This window comes from Globicephala melas, chromosome 1, assembly GCF_963455315.2.
Source record: "Globicephala melas chromosome 1, mGloMel1.2, whole genome shotgun sequence".
NCBI lineage: Eukaryota > Metazoa > Chordata > Mammalia > Artiodactyla > Delphinidae > Globicephala > Globicephala melas.
In genome coordinates, this window is record NC_083314.1 from 169,634,209 (window position 1) to 169,645,514 (window position 11,306).

Sequence of the window (11,306 nt, forward strand, 5' to 3'; positions counted from 1 at the left end):
GCTAAGGCTCCATGCTCCCAATGCAGGGAGCCCAGGTTCGATCCCTGGTCAGGGAACTAGATTCCACGTGCCATAGCTAAGAGTTTGCATGCCGCAACTAAAAGATCCAGCATGCTGCAATGAAGATCCCATGTGCTGCAACTTAGACCCAGAGCAGCCAAATAAATAAATAAATATTTAAAAAAAAGAACCAGTAAGAACTGAAGAATACAAAAACTGAAGTGAAAAACACACTAGAAGGAATTAACAGCCGACTAACAGGTCATATAACAGGTCATACAGAAGAAGGCATAAGTGATCTGGAAGATAGAATAATGGAAATCACCCAATCAGAACAGCAAAAAGAAAAACAAATTTAAAAAAATGAGAACAGTTTAAGGGACATCTGGGACAACATCAAGTGTACTAACCTTCACATTATAAGGGTCCCAGAAGGAGAAGAGAGAAAGGTGTCGAAAATGTATTTAATGCAATCATTGCTGAAAACTCTGAAACATTCATGACACGGAATATGACTCAGCGACACCAGGGAATGAACTATTGAAACGTGCAACAACTTGGATGGACCTCAAGGGCATTATGCTTAGTGAAAAAAAGTCAATTCCAAAAGATTACGTACTGTGTGATTCCATTTGTAGAACATTCTTTTTTTTTTTTTTTTTTGCGGTATGCAGGCCTCTCACTGTTGTGGCCTCTCCCGTTGCGGAGCGCAGGCTCCGGACGCACAGGCTCAGCGGCCATGGCTCACAGGCCTAGCGGCTCCGCGGCATGTGGGATCTTCCCGGACCGGGGCACGAACCCGTGTGCCCTGCATCGGCAGGTGGACTCTCAACCACTGCACCACCAGGGAAGCCCTGTAGAACATTCTTAACATGACAAAACTATGGAGATGAAGACCAGATCAGTGGTTGCCAGGGGGACAGGGACAGGGGTGAGGAGGTGGGATAGGGTGGGAGTGTTTAGGAATACAAGACATAGGACAAAGCAACTGTGATGATGGGACTGTTCTGCATCTTGATTGTAATGGTGATTACTGGAACCTATACAGGGCATAAAGTAGAACTACACACACATACACACGAATGAGTGCAATTTTTAGAAGATGGTGAAAACTGAATAAGATCTGTAGACCAGTTAGTGGTAATGCAGCAGGAGTAATGTGAATTTCCCAGTTTAGGTACTCTACTACAGGGAATTCCCTGGCGGTCCAGTGGTTAGGACTCCATGCTTCCACTGCAGGGGTCATGGGTTCAATCTCTGGTCAGGGAACTAAGATACTGTACTACAGCTATGTAAGACGTCACCACAGGGGAATTCTGGGTGAGGATACACAAGTCTCCATGCACTGTTTTTACACTTTCCTTTGAGTTTATAATTATTTCAAAATAAAAGTTTAAGTTTTCTTTTGAGGGGGTGTGGGGGGCAGTGGCTATGAGAGGCCGCTCCATCTCCCAATGTATTTAATATTTAGTGCAAAGATTCTTACCCTTCCCAGGGTGGGATGCCAAGGTTCCATTATCCTGTTCCCTGTGGCTCTGGAGAGGGGGTTGATGTAGGTGTAACTGCACAGGTGCCTACCAAGGAGGGTGGAGGGAGAGTAATGATGCCACCATTTGTAGACAGATGGGTCAGGTATGAGAGCAAGGACCAGTTTGAATTCCCCTGAAAGCCAGCCTGCATGCTGTCTTGAACAGGAGGGACTCTGGCCTCTGATTCCTAGTACAAAAAAGTGACCTCTATACCAAAGGGGAAAGGGGGAGGGGAGGGATGAATTAGGAGTTTGGGATTAACAGATACACACTACTATATATAGAATAGATAACCAATAAGAACCTACTGTATAGCACAGGGAAGTATATTCAATATCTTGTAATAACCTATAATGGAAAAGAATCTGAAAAAGTATATATATATATTCTATATATGACTATAGAATATGACTATTCTATAGTCACATATATATATGACTGAATCACTTTGTCGTATACCTGAAACTAACACAACATTGTAAAACAACTATACTTCAATTAAAAAGCAAACAAACAAACAAAACAGACCTCTACTTTTCATGAATTGTGTAGTTCTCCAAACCTTTCTGTGGTTATCCTTAGAGACTATTTTAAAGGCTGCTTTGTCCAAGGACTCTTCTCCTTAGTAGATGCTAAAAATAAACTCTAAACTAGTCCATTAAAAATCTATTAACACTTCTGCTGTGGACCAAGATGGAGTAACAGGTACCAGATAAACTCCCTCACCTGAAACAACTAAAAAAACTGGACAAAAAAATATATGAGGGCTTCCCTGGTGGCGCAGTGGTTGAGAGTCCGCCTGCCGATGCAGGGGACGCGGGTTCGTGCCCTGGTCCGGGAAGATCCCACATGCCGCGGAGCGGCTGGGCCCGTGAGCCATGGCCGCTAAGCCTGCGCGTCCGGAGCCTGTGCCCCGCAACGGGAGAGGCCACAACAGTGAGAGGCCCGCGTACCGCAAAAAAAAAAAATATATATATATATATATATATATATATATATATATGAAACAATGGTTTGCTAACTTGGACCACGAGCAATGGAGGACAATGATTCCTGAGGAGGGGAAACCAATAAGGTGAGTTTACGATGGCTCCAGCTTATAGCCTGGAGAGTTTCTGAGCTGCAGCAGAGGGAGGGGAGCCCGGGGAGGGCCTGGCCGACTCCTGGGGTAGAGTTGGAATCAAGGAAGGAAGTTAGCAGGGCCAAGCACCAGAGAGGAGAGAGCTGCAGACAGAGATCTGCAGAGGGTTCCCTCTTCAGCTGAGGAACTGAATTAGCTCATGTGTAAAGAAACTTAACTACCTGAGGCTGGGGAAAGAACCATCACCAGAATTCACTAGTGTCGGGAATACTTTGTATTCCCACCAGCCAGAGCGGAAAACCTCACAGTTCAAGAGGGATTGGGTAAAGTACTCCGAAGCGTACTGTCTCAGTGGTGGCACAAAATGAGCCCCAGAGTAAAGGCTGCTTTAATTCCACCTTACAAAGCCTCAAAACAGGCCTTGAAGGAATAAATCTATTTCCGAGTAACTTGTGGCCCAGAACAAATTTCAAGAAAATGTATAGGAACACAAAAATATCCAGCACCAGAAAAGGTAAAATTTATGATGTCTGGCATCCAATAAAAAATTGTCAGACATGCAAATAAGCAAGTAAATAAGACTCAAAATGAGCAGAAAAAACCCCAGTCAATAGAAACAGACTCCAAAATGACATAGCTGATAGAATTAGTAGAAAAGGGAATTAAGAGTTACTGTAACTACATTCTAGGTGTTCAGGCAGGTAGAAGAAAGGTTAAACATGATAAGTAGAGACATGGAAGATTTTTAATGTCTTTTAAAAATTTTGGTTAAAAAATACATAAAACTTAACATCTTAACCATTTTTAAGCATACAATTGAGTGGTATTAAATACATTTACATTGTTGTGCAACCATCACCACCATCCATTCCTGTAAGTCTTTTCATCTAACAAAACGGAAACTCTGTATCCATTAAACAATAACTTTTCATTTACCCCTCCCCCCAGCCCCTGGCAACCACACAATTTCTGTCTTTATGATTTTAGCTGCTCTAAGTATCTCATATAAGTGGAATCAAACAGTGTACGTCTTTTTGTGACTGGCTTATCTTACTTATCATAATGTCCTTAAGGTTCATCTGTGTTGTAGCATACGTCAGAATTTCCTTCCTTTTTAAGGCTGAATAATATTCCATTGTATGTATACACCACATTTTACTTATCCGTTCATCCACTGATGGACATTTGAGCTGCTTCTATGTTTTAGCAATTGTGACTAATGCTGTTTTGAACATGGATGTACAAATATCTCTTCCAGATCCTGCTTTCAATTCTTTTGGGTATTTTATTTTTAATAGTTTTTATTTACTTATTTATTTATTTGTTTGTACCGGGTCTTAGTTGTGGCAGGAAGGCTCCTTAGTTGTGGCTGGCAGGCTCCCCAGCTGCAACAGACAGGCTCCTCAGTTGCAGCTCGCAGCCTCTTTAGTTGCGACACGTGGGCTCCTTAGTTGTGGCATGCAAACTCCCAGCCGTGGCACGCATGCAGGATTCAGCTCGCTGAGCAGGGATTGAACCCGGGCCCCCCGCATTGGGAGTGCGGAGTCCCAACCACTCTGCCATCAGGGAAGTCCATTTTTGGGTATTTAAAAGACCCAAATCAAACTTGTAGAGATTAATACCACAACATCTAAAGTGAAAAATACCCTGGATAGGACTAACAACAGACTAGATACAGCCAATAAAAAGGTTAGTGAACTTAAAGACATAGCAATAGAGAGTATCCAAAATGAGACAGATTTAAGAGAAAAAGACTTAAAAATAATTACAAAGCATCAGTGAGCTTGGGACAACTTCAAGCTACCTTAGGAATAAGGTATAAATGGAATCCCCAAAGGACGCAGGGGACAGCACAGGTGTGGAGTCATGCATTCTATTTATGACCACAGTAAGCCGTCTGGGTTTAGGATCAGGTGTGGGGTGAGGATGGGGGTTTGAGCTGAAAGAACTCCAGGTGGGATTGAGGAATCCACAAACTGCTCCTGAATTTTTACCCAGCTACTCCTGGGCTCTCAGTAATCTCCATGGCCACCACTACACCCTGCCCCCCCCTCTAAAATGCTGGCCAAATCCCCAGCCTCGTTCTTCTTAGCACAAGTTGGCTAAGGGCATAGAGTTACACAGACCTGAGTTTAAATCCCAGCTTTGTCATTCACTAGCTGTGTGGTCTTTGACAAGCGTCTTAACCTCTTTGAGCCTCTGTTTCCTCCTCTGTAAAATGGAGATACTAATATATATCTCATGAGGATAAACCCAGATCACATGTGTGAACATGCCTGGCATGTACTGGACGTTCAATAAATGATAGTCCTCTCCCTCTGAACTTCTGTTTCCTCATTTGTAAAAAAGAGGGAGGTGGATAAAATTTTAGGGCTTCTCAACTCTTCTATTTAAGAACACCCATGGGCATCTCTCTAGCTTGGTTTAAAAATTTGGTTCATCTGTACAGTAGAGTACTATTACAGCTGTGAAAGAAAGAAAGAAAGAAACAAAGAAAGAAACAAAGAAAGAAAGAGAAAAAGAAGAAAAGAAAGAAAGGAAGGAAGGAAGGAAGAAAGAAGAAAAGAAAGGAAGGAAGGAAGGAAGAAAGAAAGAAAAAGAACAAAAGAAAGGAAGGAAGGAAGGAAGAAAAAGAAAAAATAGAAGGAAAGAAGAAGAAAGAAAGAAAGGAAGGAAGGAAATGCTTTTCAAGATTAATTAAGTAAAAAAGTAAGGTCAGGAACTGTGTATCCTACACATTAGAATCCATGTATAAATGGAGGGAAGACCCATACATATATGCACCATTTCAGTTTTTTTCCCTTGCACTCAGCCCACTTCACAGTTTACAAGAATTTGTGGGGATTTCCCTGGTGGTCCAGTGGTTGAGAGTCCTCCTTCCAATACAGGGGACACGGGTTCGATCCGTGGTCAGGGAACTAAGGTCAGGGAACTTAGCTGCTGCAGGGCAAGTAAGCCTGTGCGCCACAACTACTGAGCCCTCGCGCCACGACGAAAGATCACACATGCTGCAACTAAAACCGATGCAGCAATAAATAAACAAATATTTAAGGAAAAATAAAGAGTTTGTGACCCCTGCTCTGAAGAAGCCCCATGTCCACACATGAACCAGGGCCATGTTCCCCAGGGTAGGGATTTGAGGCTCTCAGGACTAGAAACGCTTTCAATGCCTTTGGTCTGATATTCTGGGATTCTCTCAGTCCAATAGCAGCAGAAATGCCAGAAGCTGGCATAATCTGTGGGGGAACAGGAAGTTCTGCCTGGGAGTGGGGAGGGGGGAATGCACGTCCATCTCAGGCCAGGTTTGCAAAAGGGAGAAAGAGAGAATACTACTAGCTCTCTGTCTGACAAGTTGATTTTGGTGGTCCCAGGGAATGGGGACAGAGTCCCTGGTGCAGTGGGAAAAACTGATATCCCTGGCCACCTGAACTAGGTCCTTCCCCTGGGGGGTTAAGAACCCCACAGCCATGGGAGACAAGATCCCCCATATGGTTGCTATGGTGTTTGTGATGCCAAATAAACCTCTGTACCTGGAGGAAGAGGCAAGACAGGAAATACCTTTTAATGACTTGTGCCGGGAGTCAGCTTCCCACGGCTGCCCTCTCGCCCTTGGGCCTGGTCACCATGAGCTGGGGGGCAGAGGTGGAACTTACTTGTGGTTGACTCTCTAACTCCTAGCTGGAGTTTGGCACAGAAAGTACACTCACTACTTGTTCAGTGAGTGACTTACTGAGGACCTGAAGTCATTCTCAATTTCTTCCTCTCCATCGTCATTCAATCCCCTATTCCTGTCAATTCTTCCCTGAATGCCTCGGACTGACCTTGCTATTTATTGCATGGGAAGCAGTCTGGGTAGTGGTTAAGAGCACAGGCTCTGAAGTTGAGTTTTGTGGGCTTGAATCTTGGCTCCTCCACCTAACTAAGCTGCAAGGAGACTCAGGAAAGTCTTCTTCTCTCCAAGCCTCCAGGCTTTTGCTAATGTTTCCCTTTGCCAAGAATGCCCTCTTCTACCACTCCCTGCGTGGTGCATGGAAACCATTCTCATCCTCCGAGGCCCAGCCCACTGGTCAGTCTTTCTGAAGGCTGCCCTGAGTCCCTGGGTAGAAAACATCTCTCTCCTGCTCTAAAAGCTGTTGTTCAGACTCTCTAAACTAGCAGTTGTGATATGGTAATAACCTATGTCGCATTCATCAGTGTATTCACTCATTTTTTAAAGCAAGTATTATTAAACAACTACTATGTGCTAGGCACTGTTCTACGCACTGGGGAACGAGAGCAACAAAACCTCTGCCCCCAGGGGCCAGCATTCTGCTTCCCCCATGGTCTGAGAGGCCGCCGTGTTGCAGTACTGCTGGGCTGCCCCCCACGGGATGCAAGCCCTGTGCTTGCCCAGCCTCACGGGAGAAGAAAGAGCCTGGAGTCAGTGACAGAGTTATCAATGGTTTAATGGATGGAGATGGGGGTCTTACATGTCTGAAGCAAGGTTCTGGAGCGCCACCCCGCCATGTGAGGCAGACGTGGCAGCAATCTTTGCTATGGGATGGGGGGGGAGGTTACCAGTTATAAAGGGAGTTGAGATCAGGTTGGCTCATCAGTTACCAGGGAAACCAGCAGAGGGGTACACCCCTTTAACAAACCATCATAGTGGAGATAGTTCTGATCTAAATATTAGAACAATCACTAGCCGGGATGGGGGGCAAGTACATAGGAAATTACTGATGAGGCTCTATGATTAAGAGAGCAGGTCAGGCATGTGAACAGGGTGTAGGTGAAGCAGAGACTGGTGGAGCAAGGGATGTACAGAGAGCAAGAGAACAGCCATCTTGGGTGGCCTGATCATACAAGTACAAAACAGCTGGTCTTGGAGTCAGGCGGGCTGGGTTCTATTGGTCCTGGTCTCCCGTAGCTGTGAGATCCTGGGCACATTTGCTACCCTCTCGGAGCCTCAGCATTTTTACCTCTAAAATGGGCTTCATGATGCTGATTTCAGTTGGATGTTGTAAGGATTAGTTGTATGAATATGAAGTGCCTCGATGGTGCTGGCACACAGTAGGTCCTCAGTGAAGGACGGGCTAAAAGCTTGCTGAGCACCAACCCCGTGCCAGGCCCAGGCCGGTGGTGCCATGGCTACCCAGATGCTGGTCCAGCCCCCAGGAAGCTTCTGGGTCGAAACCTATACCAAGGACCCTCTAAGAGGTTTGGGAGGCACTACTGATATTCTCTAGGGATTGGAAGTAGGCAGGGATGCTGAACGTCTTCAATGCATGGATTTTCCCACCCAATTGAGAGAGTGTTGCCCAATAAAATGCCCCATCTTTGAGAAACACTTGCTAGAACCATTCAACACAGAGGTTGCAAACTCAGTGCCTCCTGGGACCAGGCAGGTGAAATGCATCATTTGTCTTCCTGCAGACAGTTGGTTTAAAATTAAACATATAGAAATGAGCTCTCGTTCACAAAGATGCTTCCATTTTTCTTGAAACATCCATCTCTCATTGGCTTTTGTTTTCTTACGTTTGATAGAAATTGGGGCATAGAGAAATATTTACTTTCCTGTGAAGACAACCTGGAGAACAGGGTGAAAGGATAACAAGTCACAAGACCACGTACAGGATCTATTCCAGGTGTGACACCTGGTTCTTTAAGGTGTTTCATATTGCTCAATATTGCAATCTGGGCCAAACCCAGACCTGCTGAGTGTTGAATTTAGCCCATGGGTCCCAGTGTTTGTCTTCTATTTGGTTTTTCTACTTCTGACCTTTTATTTCCCATCAGAGCCCAGCCTTCACCCAGGTGGGAAAGATGGACATGGCAGGGAAGGGAAGGGAGGGAAAGGAAAGGCCTCATCTGGGGGTAATATCCATCAGGTTCACCAAGAAGACGGAAAGTGCAAGGTCAAGGTCATGGAGAGAAAGAACAAGATGCAGTACTGAGGTGACGGACTCACAGCCATGACCAGCACAGAGGGGCCTAGAATTCCTGGGGGACAAACCCGTTCAGGGTGATCCTGGCCAGGGTGAGGCGCTCTCCTCTCCCCTGCCTTTCAGTTCCCCTCCCCCATCCTTCTCCCTGCCCTCCCCACTTTTCCATCTTCCTTTCCGGTTCTCCCTCTCACCCCCTCTTCCGCAGGGGTTCATGGGAAGAACTGGACCCAGGCTCAGATGGTGCCACAGCTGGGGGACCTTGGGCACGCCACCTGACCGCTCTGTGCCTCAGCTTGCTCCCTGAGAGAGTGGGGAGTGTCACAGCCCCTCCCTCACTGAGACCTTGACCCTGAGCCACGGTGCCAGGAGACCTGAGTTCTGGTTCCAGCTCTGTCTCTGACTGGCTGGGGGGCCTTGGACAAACCACATACCTCTGGGCTTCATTCCTTCTTTATTAAAAAAAAATTTTTTTAATGGGGGCAGAAGTTAGACTAGGTAATATAGAAATCTCTTTCAAGCTCTGACCTTCTGAGGTCAATTTTGTGAGCTCTGAATTCAATTTCTAGTCACTTCCACCCCGTCTCTGGGAGAACTCAAGCTCCTAGCTGGCCTGGTCTTTCCCTGCCTATAAAAAGCAGTTCTGATGAACTCATCTGCCCTCCAGCAGTGAATGACTGTGTTATTTCTCAAGAGACAACATCTGACTGGGATCTGGGATTTGAGTCAGACCCTGGTTTGGGGATTTAGGGTCAGTTAGTGAATCTCTGTATGCAGTTGAGACTTTAACTGGGAGAAGCAGTTGTTGGTGGCCATGGTGGCAGAGAAAGACAGTCTTGAGGGAGAGAGAGACAGAAACAGAAAGAGGAACGCAGCAGACCTACAGGGGGGAGCAGAGAGAAGAATCCCCATTTCAAGCTCTTGAAATCTGAGACACCCCTGAGTCTTTGTAATGGATTCTCCCCACTTTTTTCTTTTCTATTAAACTCCGGTTAATTTCTGTTCCTTGTCACCAAAGGTTTCTAACCTACATAGGTTAAAGCACAGAGGTTTGGTTTATTATATTTCTGAAAAGCTGAGTTTGTTTTTAGTAGGAAAAAAGAGAAAGCCAAACAAGGATGGACACCCCCCACACACACAACAAGGACAAACTGAAAGGAAAACAACTGTCAGTTATTAATTTGACAGATGTTTCTTGAGCACCTACACTGTGCCAAGCATTGTGTCCAGTGCCGCATACACACACATTACTTTAATGTGTGGGTAATGCTTTTCTCATTTCAGAAGGCATTGAGGCACAGAGAGGTTAAGGGACTCCTGCAATGACACACAGCTGGTGAGCAGCAGAGACACTGAGTCAGGGCTTGGTGAGATGACAAGAAGCTGGGTCTTACCTGTGTCAGCACAGCTCAAAAGTGAAGAGATCTCCTGGGTGGGGACCCATTTGGCCCAGAGAGTGTAGCAAGCCTGAAAGATCACACCCTGTCATGACTCAGTTATTCTGGCTACAAAAGAACACAGCAATCTTTCCAGTTTGAAGCAGGGAGGGATAGATTGGAGAGGAAAATCTTCCAAAATACGAAACACTTGGAATCCCTCATTGTCTCTCATTTTCCATCTTCTCAAGATTTCTCCTGTAAAAAGCCTTACTGGGTTCAGTAAAAATGATTCCTCTCCTAGATCCATGGAGGAGGTTAGAGGGGGTAGGAGAGGAAGATGCTGTACCCAAATCAGGTCGGAAACAAGAGTTTACTTTGCAGTTGCATCACCTTTTTTTTGGCTGCACTGCATAATTGCAGGGTCTTAGTTCCCCGACCAGGAATGGAACCCGGGCCTGTGACTAAAATTGCCGAGTTCTAACCACTGGACCGCCAGGGAATTCCCTGCATCATCTTGATATAAAAATTTCTTTGAAATCAATAAAAAGAGGCCCTGTCAATAGGCAATAAACCAAGAAAGAATAGTCAACATTTCTAAGAATCAAAGGAATGCAAATTAAAGCAACATACTATTTTTTACCTTCTGGGTTTTCAAGCATTAGAAAAAGTATAAAGACCATCGCTGGGGAAAGACATAGGGAGATGGGTACTCTCACACTTGCTTGGTGGGAATTTCAATTGATGGAAACATTCTGCAGGGCATTTGGGGAATATGACTCTAAAGCCTTAAAATGTGTATCCTTTTGACTCAGTAATTCAATTCTAGGCATTTAAAATGAAATATAACGACAGGGGTATTCTTTCTAGAATTATTTACAATAGTGGGAGGGTCTCTGGGGTGGGTTGAGGCTGCCAGGGTGCTCAGGGCACCCATGGGGTTTGGGGTAGCTGCTATTCATCCACCAGAGGAGAAATATCTCCACAGTTCTCCAACTGGTTCTGCCATATTGCCCATCTGTAATGTCAGTTTTAAAAACTAATTTTTTTTTTAAGGTTTGCCTCTGCTTCTCGTAAAGTTGGACCTGGGTGCTGGGGCTTTTGTTCTTGCTTTTCTGCTTGAGCACAGGTCCTGGGGCATGACTGTGCCATTGCTCTGATGGGTAAAGGAGTGTGTGTTTGTGTATTCCTGTGTTTTAAGCATTTCTCAATTTTAATTTTCAACATGGCAAATACTGAAAAGAAATAACCCACATAAACAAAATGTCTGGAGGGTCCTTAATGATGCTCCTGAGACCAAGGAGTTCGAGAATCCCTAATCCAAACAGGTGGATGTCAGGGCCACTTTCAAGATATAAAAGGTGGGGTGCACGGATTGCCCAGTGTCACCAGCTAATGA